The sequence below is a fragment of the Typopeltis vanoorti genome, chromosome 3, assembly GCF_054136105.1.
Source record: "Typopeltis vanoorti isolate ZY-2024b chromosome 3, IOZ_Tvanoo_1.0, whole genome shotgun sequence".
NCBI lineage: Eukaryota > Metazoa > Arthropoda > Arachnida > Uropygi > Thelyphonidae > Typopeltis > Typopeltis vanoorti.
The window spans coordinates 107012363-107036066 of record NC_143551.1 but is presented as its reverse complement, the minus strand read 5'-3'; the positions used below and the strand labels follow the sequence as shown (position 1 = coordinate 107036066).

At 34.8% G+C, this 23704-nt stretch overlaps 1 non-coding gene across 1 annotated transcript; it reads left to right on the top strand.

Annotated features, from left to right (window-relative positions):
• Positions 1-3314: 3314 nt before the first annotated feature.
• TRNAR-CCU (transfer RNA arginine (anticodon CCU)) lies at positions 3315-3387 on the top strand. Its single transcript has one exon. It is a non-coding gene; the product is annotated as a tRNA-Arg (tRNA).
• The last annotated feature ends 20317 nt before the right edge of the window (positions 3388-23704 follow it).

Below are 23704 nucleotides of genomic sequence, written 5' to 3'. Positions count from 1 at the left end.
AACTGAAAACCACCTCAGGCAACCCATTTCACTCGTTCATCATCCTTGTAAAAAAAAAAAAAAAAAATCTAGATCTCACATTCTTGTTAACTGAAATTCTACTCAGCTTCCAATGTTCTGTCACCACCTGCCATGTACTGAAAATGTTCTCCTACTTTCATGCCATAACACCCTTTTAGTAGCTTGAATATTTCTACCATATCACCTCTCTTCCTTCTATCTTCCAATTTTGTAACCTACAAATTTCAATCTATCCCCCTACGGAATATTTCATAGGCCAGCAATTATCTTGGTTACTCGGCTCTGAATCCTCCAACCGCACTCATATCGCCAAGAAACCTAGGTGACCAAATCTGAGCAAAGTCCAGATGTGAACGTATCACATCTAGACTTGTGATCCTATAAAGAGGATCCTGGACTAATGTCGTATAAAGAGGAAGAATGACTTTTCTGTCGCAACCAGTCGACGTATGTTTGAGCATCCAAGTGATCTTCTGAACCATTTTACAAACAGTTTATTTATTTATTTATTTACATAGGCAAAGTGGATACTAGATCCCACATTATTTCAACATTATTGCCTTAATTACGAAACTTTCATAGTTTCTACAAACATTCGGGTTTAAAATAATGTTGGATCTAATATCCACTTTGCTATGTAATTTTACATCTCCAAAATCATGCCTTACGGTTCTTCCTTTAATAATTACTTTTTACGCTCCGACCAAGAGTTCACTTACGAAAAATACATTTCTCGGAGATTTCGATTTCCTTAGTACTAAACGAGAGTCTTTGCTCTCTCAAGATTTCTGCCTTGAGGGAGCTGTTGAGCATCTGGGGATTTGGGTCCGTTGGGGTGGCCTGTATTAGGGCTTCATCGACTGATGCTTTTCCCCTGGAATATGAACGATTCTGCTCAGTGGTAGAGTGAGCCTCTGACTGAGCAGAGCCACCGCTGAGCTAAAAGATCCTTCGGGTCACTCGCTGAGTTTAGAGTGATCTGGGGGAAAGTCTAGTTGTTGGTGCAGACTCTTTACTTATACAGTGGTCTCTGAATAGAACCAACCAGTTCGAAACAGCTGTCAGGCCAATGAAACCTTTATCAAATGCAGTAATAAAAGGCGAATACAGTATATGGACGCTTGGGCAGCGCCCGTCATTTAAGTAGTGAAAGCTAAGGCAATATGGGGTGTCGAGAATTGTATTCTCGTAAGCTCTCAAGTCATTTTGCGAAACTTTCATAGTGCCTACAAACATTCAGCTATGAAATAATGTTGGATCTAGTATCCACTTTGCCTATGTAATTTTACATTGCTGACATGAAGCCTTACGACTTTAATAATAATTTTATTTATTTTCTAACTTCCCACTGAAAACAGTGCTACATACTATGGTCCCATATGCAGGACCTGAAGAGGCCATATGTTCCCCCTCCCTAACAATATCCTGTGCCAGTGGAATACTCAGGATTGAATCTTGGGGGGGATGGGGCACTCGGGATTTAAATTGGTCCTACATATGGGACTATAGTACGTAGCACTGTTTTCAGTGGGAAGTTAGAAAATAAATAAAATGATTATTAAAGGAAGAGTCGTAATTTTATATAAATCTTGAGAATAGACACTATGCATTGCATACGACCTATGACTGAGCATCTGCAGTAATCGCCAATACCTGAAACCCGTGATCTCCTCTGGCCCGGCTCAGGCAAAAGAAGTAGCTCTCGGTCAGCCCGAGCACTACCTCGTTCGCCTTACGTTCACAGCGGTCGTGATTCCCGGGAGCTGGATGATTGATATTCCCAACTTATGTGTGACCGCTAATTCATAAGTAGTATCGAAATAGACACGACACAACATAAATAAAGAAATTAATTTTAATTAGGAAAAGATTTTTGGAAACTTTTCTAGTCTTTTGTTCCCCCCCCCCCCCCGGGGTACGCCACTGTCCTGTGCTATCCAACCCTAGACCTGAGAATTAGAAAAGTCATTCTCTGGCTCCATGCCGCCAGTGTTCCCCTACAAAGCACGCAAAGAAATATTCGTGAAATCAGCCCGAGAGAGTCCAATGCTTAGTAAGTCCATATAACTCTGATGACACCATACACCTTTAAAGGATACAGTTACAGAGGTAAATTTCGGTACGATGTTCTTCCTGAAGTAGCCGTACCAAGTCTAGCAGGCAGCTAGGATTTCCAGTTTATTTAATCCTTATTTTAAACCAACGGTTCTATCGGTTTAAAACTTTTCGTGTATGGGATTGACATTAATAATCATAATTATAATAAACCAAGAAGCATTACTGGAATCATCTGTTCTATTAACTTATTTGCAAAAGTTTCAGGTAGGGTATTAAATAAATAGAAGGTTGCAATTCCGTAATCAGTGTCCGGAAACTCTGCGGTTACTTTAGGATCAAACAAAGTCAGGATCACAAAAAGTTATTTTTAAAAATATATATGTAACATAATAATATAAGAAAGATTTTACAAAAGACTTTAAAAAAACGTTTCTAGCTTAAAACCGTATTGAATAAAGAAAGAGCATATTATTATTATTCTTGTTTAAAAGAGACGATATAAGAAATGTGACCAATAATAGTTTTGGTAATAAAAGGGGAAAATGAGAGAGAATAATTATGAGAAATATGAAGTCACCTATTTATATAGATTTATCATCGATCGGGAAAAAATTTCATTTTCGCAGAGTTAAATGAATTCAGTTTCAAAACCAGTAAAAAGAGCAAAAAAAATGAAATTTGTTTAATTTATATATGTTCAATGTTAGCGTGGTTTTTCATAAGTGTTTTATTGACTATTATACTTCCTTAAGCTGCTTTGTCACATTGTCCAAGCAATAAACATTTATTATTCATAGCGAGAAAAGACAATTATGCCGTATTTTTCGAACGACTCAACATTTTCGACAAACGTTTTAGCCTACTTTATGTTGCCTCTTATTCTCGTTATAGTACGTCAGCTCTAGTTGTTTGTAGAGTAAGTTATCTCGGAAATAAAAATATTATGTTAAGAAAATACTTCACATATTACGTTAAATTAATTTACAATAACATTAAAATTTCACTTTTATCAGCAGCTAATGATGATGATGCTAGTTAACGACGATCAATTTGTTTTCAAACATCGGACTTCTAATATAATGAAGGTGATCGTTCCATGAGGACACTTTTAGTTTATTAAAAAATAATATGGTTTTGTAAATTCGTAATCATAATTCGTAATCAACGTGGAAAAATACACAACACAATACCAAAATGACTGCTCTTTATTAATCTCAAGCACACTATCCACGTGAGCCCCTGTGGCCTAATGGATAAGGCATCGGTCTCCTAAACCGGGGATTGCGGGTTCGAGTCCCGCCAGGGGTAGTAATTTCCTTTTTGCATTTTTTTATTCGCAATTTCTTTAGATAAATAAATATTTATATCATACTTTTAGTGCTACTTTTTTTTTTTTATGTACAAAATTTTTAATCTTTTATATGAAATAAAATATGAAATATAGCTATCGGTTATACTCATTTTATATGAATTTAGACACCTCAAATCTTAGAAATAAGGACACTAGTTATTTGTTTTTATTTTATTTATTTTTTAATTGCAATTGTGTTTGCTTTTATATTTCATTAGTGCAGCTACTATTAGTTGTTTTCGGTCAGTTTATTAAAAAAATTATTGTTAAAAATGAAGTAAAAAAATAAAATGTTGATTTTAAAAAATCCAAATTTTTCTCCTTACGGTATTGTGTAATAAGATTTTTTTTAAAATAATCAACCTCTATTAATATTAAATTATTTATCTTATTTAGATATGCACATATGAATACATTATACGCGTATATAATAGTGGTTAGTAAGTTAATGATAACCATATGTATTATAATGTATAATGGCTCATCAGTTAATTATGTAATACTAATGGTGTTTTTTATTTATTTTTTTTTTTTTTAAATGGGTGACATAGGAGCAGGAGTGTCTTTTTTTTTTTGTTAAGTAATACAAAATGATTTTTACTTTAAAAATTGAAAACTGTTTCTCAGATTTGTTTTTCTAATACTATCGTTGCACACTTTATTCTACATGGCAACAATAACCTAGGAACAGATTTTCAATTTTTCTAACTTTTAAACAAAATACATATGACATTAATTTAACTCAGGATAATCCCGATTATTATAGTTTACTTTTGCAAAGACTTTTCAAGTTTATATCTTAAGACCATTAACATCGATTGATAATAGTTTAAGGACCGAAGGAATATTAATGATATTCTTTTAATCGTGGTTATTACGGTTTTAGTCCAAAACACAGTACCCAGATGCCAAACAAAAACCGAAATGTCAGTTTAACAAAGATTTATAATATATTTTATATTTTGTTGGTCAGAGTAAATGTTCTGAGTAGAAATATCCAGTCGAAGAGTAGTCACTTCGTTCCTGTTGGAGTAGTTTCTGTGAGTACTATTACAGATCATTTATCTGGTTTGATAAAGGTTGAAGCAGAAGACAGAGTATTCTGATGTGTAATAGTCATTTACATATAAATATATTTATGTGTGTTACATATCTATCTCGCTTCGTTGCGTTACTGTTGTTTATCTATTCTCATTCTAATTTAATTTTCAGGAACGGAGTGTGTTATGCAATATACCTCGAATTCCATGGGGGGGGGGATACGTTATGGAAGTTTATCGGTCGCTTTGCTTCGTATTAGATGAATTTGGACATCTTTAGCTTTCTTTCGTTAGCATTTATTGTATCTTTGCTGCCGCGTAGCTGATATCGATTTTCTCTTTTTTATTATACATAATACGGAGAGCAGCATTTTACATAAAAGTGTCTATATTCATTTATATAGAACAGAGAGGATGTTTAATGTGTTTTTAAAATATTGAAGTGGTTCTGTTTGCACATTGTTAGGAAGAAATGTTCTGACCTCGAACAGGACCGGTTTTTAGTAATAATGCAGCACAATTTCTATTCATATGCTTTGTATTTTTGCCTCATCCTTAACGTCTGTTTTACATCCGTTGGTGTGATGTCACTGTTTGCAGTTCATGATTATTCCCTTTAAATTTTCTATTATATCTTCCAGTATACAATGAATTCTCAGTTTGTTGTGTCTGCTTATGAAGTTAATGATACCTTTACAAAGGTGTGCTTGTGTGTTCCTTGTTAATTTCTCTTTCGAAGTCTTTTTTTCCTTTTCATTTCGATGCTTGTGGGTCTTATCTGTATCCTCCATAACATTTTATTATATATAATATTTTTTTTTCGTATTCATCAAACTTCCTAGTTAATTATGTATTTTACTCGTCGTTCATTGAAATTCAACCGGTTTCCGAGTTAGTCGAGAACAGGTTGACAATATCTGGTCCAGCTAAGTATAGATTTTTTTAAAACGGTGAATATATATTTTTTAAAATCCTGAACCTCAAAAAATTAGAACATAACTTTAATTAGAACATAATGTTAGAACATAACATTACACAATAATCATAGTCATTATTAGAGACACCAGAGGGCAGCACGTGCATGTTGCATTTTTACCTTCTGATAGTATGTAGATATATGCTATGAACGATAGTGGATATAGAGAAGCTCAAGGGTAGTAAGAGAAAAAGCTTGGATTAAGCTGGGTAATCTCAACTCTCTGCCAAAATGTAACCTAACCCTCTCTTTTATGTTAAAGCAACACTGCATATGTATATACAGAGTTGCAATCCAAACGAGATAATAATGGCGGAATAAACCATGTAATGATGTACTGCATAAACAAATTTTAAAGTAATTATATGTAAAGAATATGTATAATATGTAAAGTAACTATCAAAAGAATGATAAAGTAGTCTAGGTGGAAACAGACCCTGAGCATGTTATAGTGTTGTATATGAAAATAAAATATCAATGTAAAATAAAACCATTGTATATAGAAACAAACATCGTATGTATGTAAATAGCAATTTATTTCCTTAGATAAGATAATAGCATTGTATCAAATCAATATGTAACTTATGCTATATGAAAAAAAAAAATTACTGCTCAAAGAAATGAAAAGGACTTTAGGTGGAAATAGACTCTGAGCTTGTCATAATGTTGTACATGAAAATGAAATACCAATATAAAACAATTGCATATGGAAACAAACATCGCATATATATATATGTTGTGTGTGTGTGTGTGTGTGTGTGTGTGTGTGTGTGTGTGTGTGTGTGTGTGTGTGTGTGTGTGTGTGTGTGTGTGTGTGTGTGTGTGTGTGTGTAAATAACTTATTTCTAAAGATAAGTAATAGCATTGTATCAAATCAATATGTAACTTATGCTGTATAAAATAAAGAGAAATGACTGCTCAAAGTATTGTAAAGGACTTTAGGCGGAAATATCCTCTGAGCATGTTATAGTGTTGTACATGAAAATGAAATATCAATGTAAAACGTTTCCTTTGAAAAGCATGCTATGTACAGATTGTATATATCTGTAAATAGTTGTATATATATTTATTCTGAACGTATATAGATGCTTTGGATTAATAAATATCGGTAGTAAGAGAAAGAGGGTAGGAATAATAACAGGTTAAAAGGAAGAAAAGCTCACGGTAGTGTTTCCCGCCTACCCCTTTTAAAGTTTTAGTAACATCCAAACGCTACCCTAACGAAAATCAGCCAATTCATAGCGAGAAACTTTTTTTTTAATACTTCTTTAGATTTCTTAGTTGTTAAAAAATTAATTATAGAACAAACCTGCACACACTTGCGAAAAATACGGCGCATTTCGATAAAAATATAAAAATAAGAAAAATGTAATCAAATAAAAAAAGTGCCTCGTTACTCTAAAGACTTTTTGCGTACCACACTTTGGGAAACACTGGTCGCCTAGGAAATAAAAGAGATGTTAATTGAATTTTTCCGACAGTTTGTGCTTACAATCTTTGTCTATTCTTGACACCTTATTCCATTTGTTTGGAGATGTTGAATTAGATAGAGTACAGTATGAGTGACATGCTTTTGTTCAGTTGAAAATATATTTATTCAGCAACTGCAGTAACAAAACGATTATTATTAATTATTGTGAATACGTGCTTATAATAATCGTTAATGATTACGGATTTCCAAAAGTAGGGATGAAAGTCAGGGAAATAAAAAGCCATTAGATGATTACTTTTAAATATATTATTATTACTACTATTATTATTATTAATTTGTTTGTTTGCTTGTTTATTGTTTGTAGATCGTTGCGAGAACAATCTCAACTGATGTGGTTATATACCGATTCAAAGTGTTATTGCTTAATTACTGGGCACTATTGAGTGTGCAGATGTTAATATAATACTTCTAGAAAGAAATGCATAGCTTTTGGTGAAAGCGGTACACAGTATCCGAGCGGGGAAAAAAAAGCTGGAAAAAAACTCGGAAAACAGAAAAAAAATCAAAATCATTTTAAAATATGCTTTTCAGTGTTTCTTTTTTTATAGTAATTTGAGACTCCTTTTTAGTCGATTATAAATTAATGAAAGTACTACCTTTTCGAAAAACAATACAACTAGTTAATAATATGCTCAGCAATAGATATTTCAGTGTTTTCCTTGGAGAAAATATTAGTAACCAGAAGAAACTTAACAAAGGCCTACCACAAGACTCAGTATTGGCCCCTCTCTTATTTAGCTTATATATAGTTGATATGCCAGATACAGTATCTAGAAAATTCTGCTATGCGGATGACATAGCGCTAGCCACCAGAAATAGAGAACTAAGACGGACGGAGAAAACCCCACAAACGACCTTGTCTCCATGCATATTTACTTTAAGAAATGGAGACTACAACCAAGCTAAAGTAAAACCGAAGTGTCAACTTTCCATCTCAATTAAACACTGCTGGTTGCCAGCAGTGTGAAGACCTCTGTAAGAAAAGAGTATATGTGGAACCACAAAGGGGGACGGTGATTATGAAGAGCTCAGGAGACAGCTTGCGGGTGTAGCATGGAATGAGGAGTTAGCTGAAAAAGAGATCGATGCAGCTTGAGAGATTTTCAAAAACTATCTAGTAGATGCAATGTCTAAATGTATTCCAAGGGTAAGAAGGTTAAATAAGGTAGGTGTAAGATGAATGAATAAAGAGATTAAGCATGCGATACAGAGAAAAATGGCATTATGGAGAAGCATGAGAGAAGTGGAAATAACCAATTCCATGAGGACTATAAAGACCAGGCAAAACGGGTGACTTGGTTGGTGAGGGTAGCTAGAGCGAAGTATGAACAGCAGTTAGCTAATGAAGCCAAAAAGAATCCTAGGGAGTTCTTTCGATATGTAGCCAACAAAAGAAAGAATGATTATGGAAGGATGACATTGATTGGAGAAAATGGTATAAAGATAGCTGTTGCAGAAGGTGTGGTGGGGATACTTCATGAGTAGTTCATAAAGGTCTTTCAATCTTGACTTCATGTGAATGTGACTTCATGAAAACAAAACGTTTTCATGACGTTCATGAGCAGTTGATGATGGAGAGCAGAGACTGACTGTAAGTGAGCAAGAGGTGTATGGGGAGTTAAGCAAACTAGATGCAAATAAGGCTATGGGACTTGATAATATATCACTATGTATTTTGAAGGAATGTGCCAGGGAGTTGACACCGGCCTTGACATATTTTTTTAATACGAGTCTTGCACTCGGTCAAGTTCCTAAGGAGCGGAAGGAGGGCAAGATTGTGCCACTTCATAAAGGAGGCGATCGAACTCAAGCATCAAACTATAAGCCTATCTGTGTGTCAGGTGTTGTGGTTAAGTTGTTGGAGAAGCTTGTGGGAACTAGGATCCAAAATTGGGTTGGCAATTCTGGATCCTAGAATTGTCAACATTAAAGGATTGAAAAATTTCTTAATTTTTTATGGTTATTTCAGGTTCTTTTGTGGAATCATCTTTCGGTGTACCTGGGCACCTTTTATCATCATCTGCTTCAGTTTTCTCTTCATTTTTCCCAGTAGTTTCTGTGAGAGGATGAGAAATTGTCTGAATACCTTCCTGTAACATTACTTTTTTATGAAAAGCTAACAGAGGAAAGTGAATTTAATATGGAAGTAGAACATATAATAGCAGACGCTAAAAAACATGAAAATGCAATCAGTGCGTGGGAAACATTTAAATTAAACATCAAAAAGGCAGCTATCCGAATAGGAAGTAAAATAAAGAATCAGCAAAAGAGAACAGGAAGAAGATCTTAAAAAGTTATCTAGCTAGTAATACTCAGACAGGAACAAACAGACAAGTAAAAGCAGAAATAAATCGATTAAAAAATAAAAGAAAAGAACTACAACACAAGGAAATAGAAGGTGCATGGCTACCGGTGCGTTTAAAAGCTGTAGAAAATGATGAAGGCAAAACATTCACTGCCTGGCTATTCGAAAGGGACAGCAACGAAAGAAGAAGGATAAATGCTCTGTATTATGGAGGGGACATATTACAAGAAGATGTAGACTTATTGAGGGTGTCTCACAAACACTTTACAGCTTTATTCACAGGAAAAGAGAGTGATCCCATTGAACGAAATAAATTCATGTCATTTTTACCCAAGATAACTAGAATGGTGGCTGAAGAGATTGATGCTCCCGTTACAATATCGGAATGCAAAAATAAAATAAAAGCACCTCCCGAAAGGAAATTCTCCCGGAGCAGATGGTTAAAACTTGTATCGCCTAATCAAGCATGCGCAGTTAAAGGAACAAATATAACTGATACCATAACACATCTTAGATGTACAGGGTGTTCGGGATAAATTTGACATATTTATAATTAATTATATTTTTCCGTAAGTTACATGTATTAACACACACTTCTCTTCATTTAAAAGTTTGGACCCTTCTTCATTCATATACAAGATGTCAGAAAGGATGGATAGCTGGAACCCACCTGAATCATGGAAGAGAATAACTTGTATCATGATGATTCGTGCCCGCCATCAAAATAAGGATATTACGACTGCTGCCCAATGCTCCCTGAATACAGTAAAAACAATCAGGCATGAACTAGAGACTTGCAATGGTGACTACGAGGATGTAGCAAGAAGAAAGATCCCTAGCAGACGATCTGATTGCGTTCGTACAGCAGAATTCCTCGCAAATCTGCAGGAACAGGTGTTGAAGAACCCTGGCATTGGAATTCGGGCTTTGTTCGTGGAGTTGCTAACTGTAGTCAAGCCCTGGATAACAAGGGTAGCCAATGGTAGGCCGTATGTATGGCAGCAGGATTCGGCCCCTTGCCACACCTCTGGGAAAAGTCAAAAAAGGTTGTCTGAAAATTTCTACGACTTCACCAGTCCAAATGTTTGGCCTCCAAACTCCCCAGACCTTAACCCCATGGATTATTTTGTATGGGGCGCAGTTGAAAAAGACACCAATCTCACTTCCAGTAATACAAAAGCCCAGTTAATGGATAAAATTAAAACAGTTTTTGCGGCCCTTCCCAGGGAGACTGTAGCATCAGCTTGTTCGAGGTTCCGAAGCAGAATTGAAGCTGTGATCGATGCTAATGGTGGTTATTTTGAGTAAATCTTGTTGATAGTATTGTAATTAACTCTGCCTGTAATGTTTTTTTGTCAATTCATTAAATTTAATAGATACAAAGAAGATTTTCTTTTTCCTTACGAAACTGTCAAATTTATCCCGAACATCCTGTATATACGAATACTATCAACTGACCAACAGACCATGCATACTACTAAGTCTAGACATCGAAAGAGCTTTTGACTTACAACACAGTGAGTTACAAATACATCTTTGAAGTAGCAAAAGAAATAGGATTTGAAGCAAACTTTAGGAACTGGTTAAAAATATTCTATGAAAATGCAGAAAGTCGTGTAATCATAAATAAAAACTCTTTGCACCTGTCCAAATCAATTGTTCCGTACGACAAGGGGACCCTCTCTCTCTTTCTCTCTCTCTCTCTCTCTCTCTCTCTCTCTCTCTCTCTCTCTCTATGGCCCTCTTTGTAGTAGCACTTGAACCACTATTTAGAGCAATCAATACAAATAAACAAATTCAAGGAACAAATATTCATGGAGAAAGCGAAGCAAAATTACTAGCTTATGCAGACGACACAACAATCTAGAAAATGAAACATCCATGGAGGAAACAATAAAAACATTGGACTCCTTCGCAAAGGCCTCAGCTCTCAGGGTGAACGTGGCGAAGTCTTGTTATTCGGTGGTCGGCGACTGGGAAAAAGAACCAAGAATACTGGCTGGAATGTTGAGGGAAAAACGACTTGCCAGTATTAGGAATAGAGATTGGAGGCATATTAATAATATGCGATATTAATAATATTAATAATAGGCATATTAATAATATGTCTATTTCGCATATTAATAATATGCGAAATAGACACCTTTCCTCTCGACTGGGGTACAAAATACATAACATTCCATACCACGGACAGTGGGTGGATAAAATGCATAGGCTCTTTGCAACAAAGAATGTTGTACGGCGCGTACAACATTCTTCCACGAAATAGAAGCTGTAGGTCTCTGCCTAGTTAATATACACCTAAAGACCTTGATAATCAGAGCCATAACCGCAGTAAAAGCACATAATAAATCATACCACGGATTCGCAATTGAATTTCTACAAAAGTGCTTTCCTGACAAAGTCATCAGCTCTCTTCCATCGATCAAAAAAAGACCACCAAGAATGTTCACTGAAATGTTTGAAGGATACTGGTTTATATATATATAGAAGAAAATTATGGAGAAGAAAATAATTGAGAAGTAACTACATAAAATCAAGAGCAATATGTTCAAAGCAATCCAGAATCATTTTCACAATACCTCAGCATCGAGAGCAAAAAAGAGAGAGATCAAACTAAGCTCAGTGTTTTAAACATGTATTTTGTATTCCAATAAGTCCGTTCTATAAAACTTTTTTCTTTAAAGTTCATCATGCATGTTTGCCAACCAAAATGTGTGTTGTAGCAAAAGGAATACCGCTGGCTGGTCCTGCAACCTGTCGATTTTGTAAACAGCCAGAAACGCTTTACCACATGATGATTTACTGTAAAAAAGCAGAAGAAATCTGGAGTCTTGTGAAACAATGGATGCCACGGAATCAAATAATTAATGAAAATCTAATATTTTGGCTAAAGAAGAAAATTTAAGCAGAATACAAACAATCATAATTATTATAATTATGTATACTATTTGGTCATACAGGTGTGACCATATGTATGACAGAACAGGGAGTGAAAACATCCAAATAAAATTTCAGAGATACCTTCAAGTTGTCATGAGAAACTATCCTACTGAAAAGAATGAATGCAGAGGAATGGGAGTCCTTAGGAATTCACTTGCCTCAAATTAACTAAGGCTATCCTTCGGATAGCTGAACAGAAAAAAACATTTATGTATATATTTTTTAACGTGTGTGTGTGTGTGTGTGTGTGTGTGTGTGTGTGTGTGTGTGTGTGTGTGTGTGTGTGTGTGTGTGTGTGTGTGTGTGTGTGTGTGTGTGTGTGTGTGTGTGTGTGTGTGTGTGTGTGTGTGTGTGTGTGTGTGTGTGTGTGTGTGTGTGTGTGTGTGTGTGTGTGAGAGAGAGAGAGAGAGAGAGAGAGAGTATCAATTATTTGAAATTCTAAGTGAACTTTAAGGTTCAAAAATGGAAATCAAACAACAGTCTGATAAAATAGCTTACAATTAAATAGTTAATAACAGTAATACGTAGGTATTAAGATTTAAAACCTGAATGTAACTAATAATTTAATGTCATGTAACTGTTCACCGTTAATTGGCTATGAGAAGTAAATTCACAAAATGAACTACTTGGAGGTTAAAGCATATATATTTATGATGTAAATATTTCACTACTATGTATTTATTTGTTATTGGCTTAATAAAATATACTCAGTGGAAGTGGCATGTGCCGTCTATGGCGCTAGATTGCCCGAAGAAAGAGCGTCGTAGTTCGGTTCTAGTCGCCGCGAGAGAAATTTTTATTAAGCATTTTTTCTTTCGAAAAAAAAAAAAAAAATTCTTTCTTTTTACGGTTGATTTTCTTGAGCATTTTTACTAAAATGCTCAAGAAAATCGACCGTAGAACCCACACTATTCTCAGATAGTAAAACATTGTCTATAGAATTAGGGACCACGAGATGTCATGTGTAATTAGTGATGGCCTTGGGCCAGCTATCTGTGATTGGCTACCGGTGGAGATTGCAATGTCCCCTCAGTCTCCAAAAGTTAGATAGGGCTAAAACGGCCTCCCTATATGGGAATAAAAGGCCTTAGCTGATTTGATTTGATTTAGAAAAGGTGATTATCCGATTATCGTTTAAAAAGCCCAGAACATGAGTTCTGGGCTTTTTAAACGAATATGCGTGTTACGGTTTAAAGTCACGAATGGCAACATTTGTTCTACCCAGTGGCGGCCCATACATAAGCGCTGCGACACTGCAGCATCCCCAAGGAAAAAAAAAAAATAAATAAAATTTTGTTTGTGTTTATAAATAATAACAATGCTTACAATATTATATAAATGCAGTACAACATGTTAAAGGTTACAGCTTATTTTTGGACATTGGTTGAATAGTTAATGATTGGAATTGTTCGATTAACGCTTTAGATTACGAAACAAATGCACTGCGATCTAACGCAGTGTCAGAATTATCACGTTAGACCAATTGCAGCCAGACTCACCGATATTCGTTTGCGCTTCTCATTGCACGCAACTAGTGAATCTGACACTGCTCTTTGGGCAGTGTGTGGTATGCTTGCGCGGGTTATTTCTGCGAGATTCGAAAGGGTGAACTATTTTTTGCAAATCTTATTTTATTTTGTTAAAATAACATATATTTATTTATTTATTATAGATACAAGGCTGAATTATGACGAGTGTCACTGTTGAAAATATGAAAACAATTATATTTTTCAATTATGGTTACACGAAACAAATGCACTGCGAACCAACGCAGTGTGAGAATTATCGCGCCAATTGCAGGTAGACTCGCCGATATTCGTTTATGCTTGACACTGCTCTTTTGGGCAGTGTGCTTGAGCGTGTTATTTCTGTGAAATAAGATTTCACAGAAATAATTTTATTATTGATGTTTGTTCGTGGTGAGGTTGAAATATTTTTAATAAAGAAATTTTTTAACATGTAAATTTATTTATTAATCAATTGGTTACTGATTAGGAAAAAAATATTTTTTTTTATTTTGTATATGCAGCACCCCCACTTAAAATTTTCACCGGCCGCCACTGGTTCTCTCTCTCTCTCTCTCTCTCTCTCTCTCTCTCTTCTGAAAAAGCCTTGAGCCTTCATTCATTGATAGCTTGGACTGACTATGTGCCAAAAACTGAAGGATTGTAGGATGTGTGGAGCGGAGCAGTGTAGAGCGCCCTCCTGCGACACGTCCTTGGACTCCTTGGAGGCGTCATGTAATAAAAAAAAAGATTGAAACTGAATACTTCTCTATCTTCAGAAAGTTGATTATACTTCATAAATACAGTCAGCTTTTTAAATACAGAACACAATGCCTTTAAAGAAAAAACGCGCTAGAGAATTTTTTATTTCTAAAAATGGTTTATCATAATTTAAACATTCATTATTAGATAACTGTGTTAAAAAACGAGACTTTTTGTGGTTATGAGACCATATTTAATTAATACATATATTAATATAATCCCGCCTACTAGTTTCGCTAACGACTGTCAAGGCTCGAACGGTACACACAAGAAACTATGAGAGAATACAGAAACGTTGCTAACTGTTAGGCAGTTAAGTTTGAACATATGCGTGACAATGCGTGCATGTGTTCAGAAGCTTCGGTCAGTATCATGGATACGTGTTGTATGCACACGCGTCACATGATTTTTCGCGTATTGTAGTTCCGTTAAACTGAGTGAGTTGATTAAGTTTTTCCATATATCTTTCAGTATGGCACCCTGATTTCTGTTCAGGTTGTTACCCGTTCTTAATACCACTGCCGCTTCCTTGAAAATTCTGTAACCGTAATCATCATCTAAGTATGGCATAGATCTATTTTTCCAGTCAAATACATGTTGGAAATAGAAAAGTGATGTGCTAAGCCTGGGGAGACTGTCCTGTTGTGATTGACATCCCTAACATGCTCCTTCTGTCTGATTTCCAGGCTTCTTGAAGTTTGCCCAATATATGAAAGACCGCACGTACATGGAATTCTATAAACACCTAACCTAAACATTATTAAAGATCTCTTCCCTACAGACATGACACACACTTGTTCAGCCACTGCCTGAAATCAAATTCTTTCACGGTAAACAACACAGTTTACCAACAATTGGAAGGCCTAGCAATGGGTAGCCCACTGTCACCACCTTGTACAGACCAATTCATGGAAAAGTTGGAAAATGAAATTTTTACCAAAATTACACCTAAACCATCGATATGGTCGAGATATGTTGATGATATTTTCATCATTTGGAATGAAAACATAGAAAACCTAAAGGTGTTTTTAGAGAGAATAAACTCACTTCACAACAAATTTAAATTTACTCTAGAAGTTGAAAAAAACAGACAACTCCCTTTCTAGACATACTGGTGAAAAGGCAGGAGAATAATTTTAAATTTTCTATATACAGAAAACCTACAGATACTGGATGTTATTTACATTATTCTTCTACCATCATAGATGGTTAGAAGAATAATGTAAATAACATTATTCTTGTATTGAATAATGTTATTCAGAGCCAAAAAGTATATTTCAGGCGAAGAAGGGGTATAGACAGAACTTTCTCATATTGCTATAACACTATCGCAGAATGGTTTTCCTACAAGCATCATCAACAAATTCCTTTATAAAGACAGCCTCCAACAACAAGGAATAGTCGCCCAGTACGCTTCAACAGTAGTCATCCCTCATGTCGATTCAGTCTCTTCAAGATTAGCGAGAATGTTAAAATCTCACAACATCAGAGTGGTATTTAAGCCAACTACTACCATCAGACAAGTATTAAGATCTAAAGACAGTGTACCATTTTTCAAATATCCAGGTGTTTATAGAATTCCATGTACGTGCGGTCTTTCATATAGTGGGCAAACTTCAAGATGCCTGAAAATCAGACAGAAGGAGCATGTCGGGGATGTCAGTCACAACAGGACAGTCTCCTCAGGCTTAGCACGTCACTTTTCTACTTCCAACCATGCAATTGACTGGGAAAACAGCTCTATGCCATACCTAGATGATGATTACGGTTACAGAATTTTCAAGGAAGCGGCAGTGGTATTAAGAACGAGTAACAATCTCAACAGAAATCAGGGTGCCATACTGAAAGATATATGGAAAAACTTAATCAACTCACTCAGTTTAACGGAACTACAATACGCGAAAAATCATGTGACGCGTGTGCATACAACACGTATCCATGATACTGACCGAAGCTTCTGAACACATGCACGCATTGTCACGCATATGTTCAAACTTAACTGCCTAACAGTTAGCAACGTTTCTGTATTCTCTCATATTTTCTTGTGTGTACCGTTCGAGCCTTGACAAAGCTAGACAGTCGCTAGCGAAACTAGTAGGTGGGATTATACTAATATATGTATTAATTAAATATGGTCTCATAACCACAAAAAGTCTCGTTTTTTAAGTATTTTATGACCAAATATGTATAATTTAGATAATTGTGTTATTTCTTAATTTAAAACATTGAAATAACTATGTTTTAATTTTATTTTTATATGAAGATATTTAATGTTATGAAAATATAAAAAAATAATAAAATCCTCTAGCATCTTTTATTTCCCAAAAATAGTAGATGGAACTCTTTTAACCCTAAGAAAAATTTTAAAACTATTTCGGTGACCACACTCCATCCTTTAAGCGTTTACTTATAGTCAACCCAAACTATCAATATTATTATTATTACATAACACCTCCAGGGAGTCCAAAGACTCATCGAAGGAGGGTACCTACTCTACAGCTCTCCATCTTCACTACTCCACCAACTGCAACTACCTTCATCATCTACACCAGCGCCATCTACCGCCCACCACCAGCACCACTAGTATTTTTACAGACAAACATTCATGTCCACGACGGGATTCGAACCCGGAGCCTTTTGGCTGGAGAGCCGATACACTAACCACTCGGCGAACCAGGCGGACTTGGTTGACCGAGTGGTTAATCAAAGCTTTTCAGAAGAGAGAGAGAGAGAGAGAGAAAATGGTAAAAAACTGCCACCATCTCATGGTCCTAAATCCTAACACTCGTATAATTGTTTGTAATAGTAATCCCACAGTTGATTTTATTTAGATGTGGGAATAGAAAACCAGAATTTCAGGGAGATAGGGAGGAACCCTACCTGTTCATGCCAGAAATCGACTAACTCAGGAAACAGTCTAACAAAAGATTAGAAACATTCCTCTAGTGGGAAATTAAAATCGAACTTATAACAGCCTTCCTTTGGTCAGCCTAGTACTATATGAGATCGAAGTGCCATTTCCAGAGGTCCACACTGGCATCTTTTAAAGTTATGATGTACTGTTATTTAATAACATATATATATATATATATATATATATATATATATATATATATATATATATATATATATATATATATATATATATATATATATATATATATATATAACTTGCATGTTTTTTTTTTAAATAAAACACAGCTTGTTAGTGTTAAGATCAAAAAATCGAAAATTAGCTAATGCCTTTTATTCCTTTATAGGGTGTAAGTAATGCCGTTTTAGCCTTATCTAACTTATGGAGATTGAGTGGGCAGATAAATCTCCACTGGTAGCCAGTCAGAGACTATCACTAATTTTAAGCAGCATCCACAAGTGCCGCCATCTTGTGGTTCGTAATCTTAATGCAATATTTTGAATGTCTGAAATAGTGCGGGTTCTATGGTTGATTTTCTTTAGTTTACGGGACGAAAAACCTGAGTTTCTGAAAAAATCAAAACAAAATCACTTCTCTTGCCAGAGATCGACTAGCTCGGGAAGTCGCTAATTAGGCATTTTTATAGGCCTTTCTTCAGCCGGTTGCCGAATTTGTCGATCTTTGGGGTATATAAGTATTTTTAGGTCCCTCCCCAAACCCGGAATCTCAAAATTTGACCACAGAACTCATTATTACAGACAATAATATGAATATTGGGGTTTAGAGCCATGAGATGGCAGTAGTTGTCAGCTATACTCTCTCTCTCTCTCTCTCTTTCTCACATAAAAGATTTTATTCATTGATAGCTTCTCTAACTACAAAGATAGAGACGGGCTGTCCACTTGTCTCCAAAAATTTAGGGCTCAAGGATCTCCAAAATCTTCCTTTGGGGAACAACAGATGTTCAGAGGATTTTTTAAAATGAATTAAAATAAAGATTAATTTCGTTGATGCCGAATTTTTATATGCTCATAGTGAATATTTCTCTAAAATGACCATATCCTTTTGTTGAAAGGAAAACTGGGTTTGAATCTCCCATAAGAAGTGAAGAACATTTAAAACAGTTTATATATATATATATATATATATACACACACACACACACACATTCGTACCCAGGAAAGACCTGGGTTCGAATCCTGTATAGGGCACAAAGAACTTTTATCAAGGATTTTCAACTGAAGAAGAGTTAGCCAGTCTCATATGGGGACAGCCGACATTTTTTCCTTCAGGAAACTCAGATTTTTCACCCCGACAGGTAAACTTGCCAGAATGTTTGAAATGGACTGCAAACAATGTTTATAGGATTGACCGCACTATACTGTAGTCATTTCAAATAAGCCATTTTCTTGGCCGTGAGAAACTACTGAGCCTAACAAAAAAGGCAGATGGGATGATTCTTATAATGAGAGTTGCAGTACTTGGCTTAGCAAGTGTCGTGACTCTTGATACACCCTGACGTTTCGGTTTCGTATAGCTTCATGTTTTGAATGAAAATTTATGGATCAGGGCAATCCTTTTAACCTGTTGTTAGTTCGTTAGCATCTTAAAAACAACTCTAAGTCAGTCTGAAAATTGCAGGTGGTTGTTATCACGCAAATCCATGCAAATGAAGTCGTGCTACGTAGAATGTAAAAATGTCTCGTCATATTGTGTGCAGCACGGATTTTTAAACTGAAAATTAGAAATAATGGCAAAGGATCACTGAAAACTTGTCACGTTGATAATGAATCACGAAAAGAAATTAAAATGATAAATAGCAATCCCAGTTTCATGTGGAGAACTAAGAACACCTTCTGCTTCGTGACTCATGCATCCAGGTGTCAGCGACTTGATGGTATTGATAACGCGAAGCTTATTTTCTCGTAATATTGGTTCAAAAGGTGTTGGAAGACATAAGTGATATCGTAGCGATATCACTTAACTTATAATGTCTAGTTGTAATTATAACTAGTACATGAGATTTTTGAGGGAGGAGAGAATATCAGTTAATATCCCAAAAACATGACATAAAAAACATTTTGTATGAATAAATACAGTTTGATTTTTTTTTATTTAGGTTTCGTTTGACATAATTTCTTTCTAAATGTCAGAATAGTAGCGTAAGAATACTAAGCGTAATCCTTTTCCATTCCTTCTCTGTGACTTAAAATACTGTTCAGAACAACCAATACTTAACCCTCATTAATATATATTTGCTAAATACGCGCGCGCGCGCGCGCACACACATAGGTATTTTAAAAATGCCTATCACTGTTCGCGTTTGGCGATTTTTTTTCTTTCTTTATCTGACAGATGGGAATGGCTAGATGACGCACATGTTGGTGTTATAAATTAATAATTAATTTAACGTATATAAATGAATTATGTATTATTTTTCTATCATTACCTTTCCATACGGGAAGGGGGAGTCAGATCAACCCTAATCTTTCCTAGTATTTTCGGGAATAAGCGCTTCCTTACTTACCTACTAATCTGTAGATACTCGACATATTCCGTGTCGAGCAGGTGCGACTGGGAAAGAAGGATAAAGCTGCCCTTCTGAATTTATATCCTTTACGTCAGAGGTCAACAATCTTTTGTGCTAGTTTTTCATTACAAGCAATATAATTTGCCTGTCCTTAAGTCCATTCTGTCAAAATGGCAGTGTACCTCACTCAGTTTAAACACAAATAATATTATTCGCAATGACATTCTTTTCTTAATGTAAGATTACTTTTTAAAGAAACAAAGTTCCTGCTGGTGCCGAGTGGAGTTGAGATATTGCATTCTAAAAAGGAAGCTATTTTTTGTTAATTTTGTTTTTACGTATCAAATGTGAAAAAAATATAAAAAATAGTTTCATTTATTTTGATTATTATATGTATTATTCTATGAGGGATTGTTCTCATTCAGATCCTCCTCCTTTACGCGATCGACTACAAAATAATAATAATCATCACAAGTACAGTAAGATGACATTTCCCCAAGCCAAAGAAGGTAGACTCTTTAAAAATAAAAATAAAAAATAAATAAATAAAAAGGGAGAGAAGAAGAAGAAGTAGTAGTAATTAAAGTACCTTTTACTGATCCAGCTTAAAAGTAAACAAAGAAATAACATCACATGCGCGTGACTAAGGTATAACACAGCTTCTTGATGGATCTTTAAATCCACGCTTCTTGAAACTTTCCTCCCACGCCCTTTCAAAATAAGTAAATAAATCCTCTAATGCCTTTATTATTATTATTATTATTATTATTATTATTATTATTATTATTATTATTATTATTATTATTTTAAATTATACGTCTTTCATCACATTACGATCATTGCTTTGATCCGTTAAACTCGGACTGAGTCCTCTGAAATGTAATGGAGTTTATCGGCTGTGGTGTAATTGCAAGACCCCCCGTACTTCACGAAAAACAGACAAATTTACTGCACATCCAGGAGCAGCATGCTAAAGACAATACCAGAGACTTGAGGCCACTGCTCTGTCATCACGTGTTATCTTCGGAAAACATTACTTTATATGGAATGAAACACAACTGTGATGACAAGACTAGAGAAAAAAATTTGGCAGTCTGCGTCGCACACACACATAAAATCACAACGAAAGTTTCAAAAATCATTTTAAAATATTGGAAAAAAAAAAAAACAATCTTGAAAAGCATTAATTAAAATACTAAAGATCATTGAAAAGTATTCAGTATGGATGTCATTAAATTTTCTTTTTTCACATATTTTATAAAATTATACTGCGATAATCAAGAGCACGTTAAACTAGTGAACTGCATGTGGCGTAACAAGTGATTTGGTTTTGCCGATGTTTCTCAACTATAACATCTCAACATATCGTAGAGATTAAGGAAAATTATTAATTTCTTTGGATATATTTCATTCAGTATGAGTCCTCTTGCCTCGTCATATTTCATTTTTGCTTTACGATATCAAAACTTTGAGGTAGGATGAGTGTTGTTATAAGTATTATTAAAAATAATAGACATTTTTTTTTTAAATTTTAAGAACAAAACTATATGCTTTCGCATTTTTGTTTTTAATTTGTAACTTGACATAAAGGAAGAACCGGGGGGGGGGGAAGTGTCTTAAGCTTAGTAACAGAGGGAATGCCCAAAAGTCTCGGAGAAAAAAAAAAAAAAAAAAAGCGTGGGCATTATTTAAGGATGACTCCTTGTGAGAGGGAAACGAACTGCCCCATCGTCTGCCTACAACCAGAAAAATGACACTCCGGAGGGGAGGGAGAAGGGAAGTGTTTCCAAACAGAGCCTCCCCTTATCCCCTGCCCTCAAAGACAGACTAACTCCTATTTTGGGCCTATCGTTACTCAAAGTAAACTCCGGAAAAGCTGGAGGCTTCTTTAATGCGTAGGTCTTTAACAAAATCCCCGCGTAGGTCCCGTCTTATATTTCAAGTGTTTGCAGTAAATGATGAGAAATGAAACGAAAAAGCTCCAGTTATATTTTGGTTCACAAGGCTGACTTTGAGTTCCGTGGAACATCGCCGACGGCATGCGTGTCAGCAATAACTTGGCCTATATCCAGACCTCACGACTAGTAACTGTGATTCTTTTCGTAGTTAAATTTCCTTCCTCCCACTTTTGCTGCGCCACTTTCTACATCAGTATTTTGATGAAAAAAAAAAAAAAAAGACTGAGCTTTAGATTCCGGAGTTTTAAAATAGAAACAGAACGCATGTGCACGTCTATCAAATTTCAGCGGACCTTGAAGTCATTTGAAATTTCTTAATGCGTGATGTTTAATGAACTATTTTCAGACATTAAGCATAAACAAAGTAAGAGCGTTTAGAAGCAGTGAAACGAGCACCCAATGTATAGTGTGCGTCACATATAATATGCTAAGAACATAAAATCATACATTTCACTTTAACGGCAAAGTTTTTTTATGAGGGAACTGTTTATTTTTCTAGCATTTTATATTTACGTTTGGGGTAATTTGGATGTATAAGTTAAAAATCGTTATTCAAAAGTCCAAGAATCGCGTTTAAGGATGTCCGTAAAGACTATCGTATATGGAAAAGTTTGTGCTTCAAACGTATTAAAAAAATAATTTTTAAAAAAATTTAATTTCACAAACCTTCAAGAATGCCGATTGGGTCCTTCAAATGCTGCTCTACAACTATTCCCCGACGGCAGCCGATAACAAATAATAATAATAATAATAATAATAAAATTAATTAATTATTAGATAAATAAATAAATATCTGTCTTTACATTTTATGATACCCCATTCTTTATACAAGATCAGGTATCTCCGTAGAAAAGCCGATTACGAAGAAATTAGATGCTCTGCTTTTTCTTGAATTTCGGTATCTTACGAACGAATCACAAACTGGCCCAATTACTGAATATTTTTCAACCATCTGAGTTTTTCACATGCGAGAAAATCGATTAATTTTTTCAATTTCTTTCTTACAGGTTTTACATATATTTACAGGCTACTGTTTAATTGACTTGGCATTTATATCCCCCCCCCCCCGAAATTTTTTGCTTTCTTTTTGATTCATCATCTACTTTTATCTTTTTGGAAATCAACTTCCCCATTCTCTACGTATTTCCGAAAACTTGCAACTTACATATTTTTTATATTAATGTTATTAATGCTTTTCCCCACCTCCTATATTTCCTTTTCATAGGGATATTAGTTTAAAAAAAAAAAAAAACACTGAGATAGACCTGAAAATAACTTGAACAAGAGAGACAGAGAGAGAGACTATATTAATCTATTACGACAAACACTGTTTGACAGATAGATTGAATAATACTTGTGATATCAAGAACTATTCTGTTAAAAATTCTTCAATTTATAATTTCGTTGTAAGTTATTTTTATTTTATAAAAATTCCTAGGTGACTTTATTATTTTTATTTATATTTATTTATTCATTCATTCATTATTTATTTATTTACTGTATTCCTTCACAATTTTCTGGCTGATTAATTGCTGGCAACAATTTAAATTTGAAATCTTCAGGAACTTATTAAATTAACTGGATGTTGAAAATTGCAATGTTAACATCGAAAATTTCAATGGTCTTTAGTGTTTTTCCTACAGAGACAATGCTGGAACTTGTAAATAAGCACCCAATTCATAGGACTCTATTGGAAAAAAAAAAAATTAAGCTTTAATTTTGCACTTCTTTTCTTACGAAATTACATTTTTTTTTTTTTTTTTTTTCAAAATGTGAGTCTTCGGGTTAATTTCTTCACTACTTATATATGAAGACAGAATACGGTTAGCTTTAGGATAAAGAACTAATT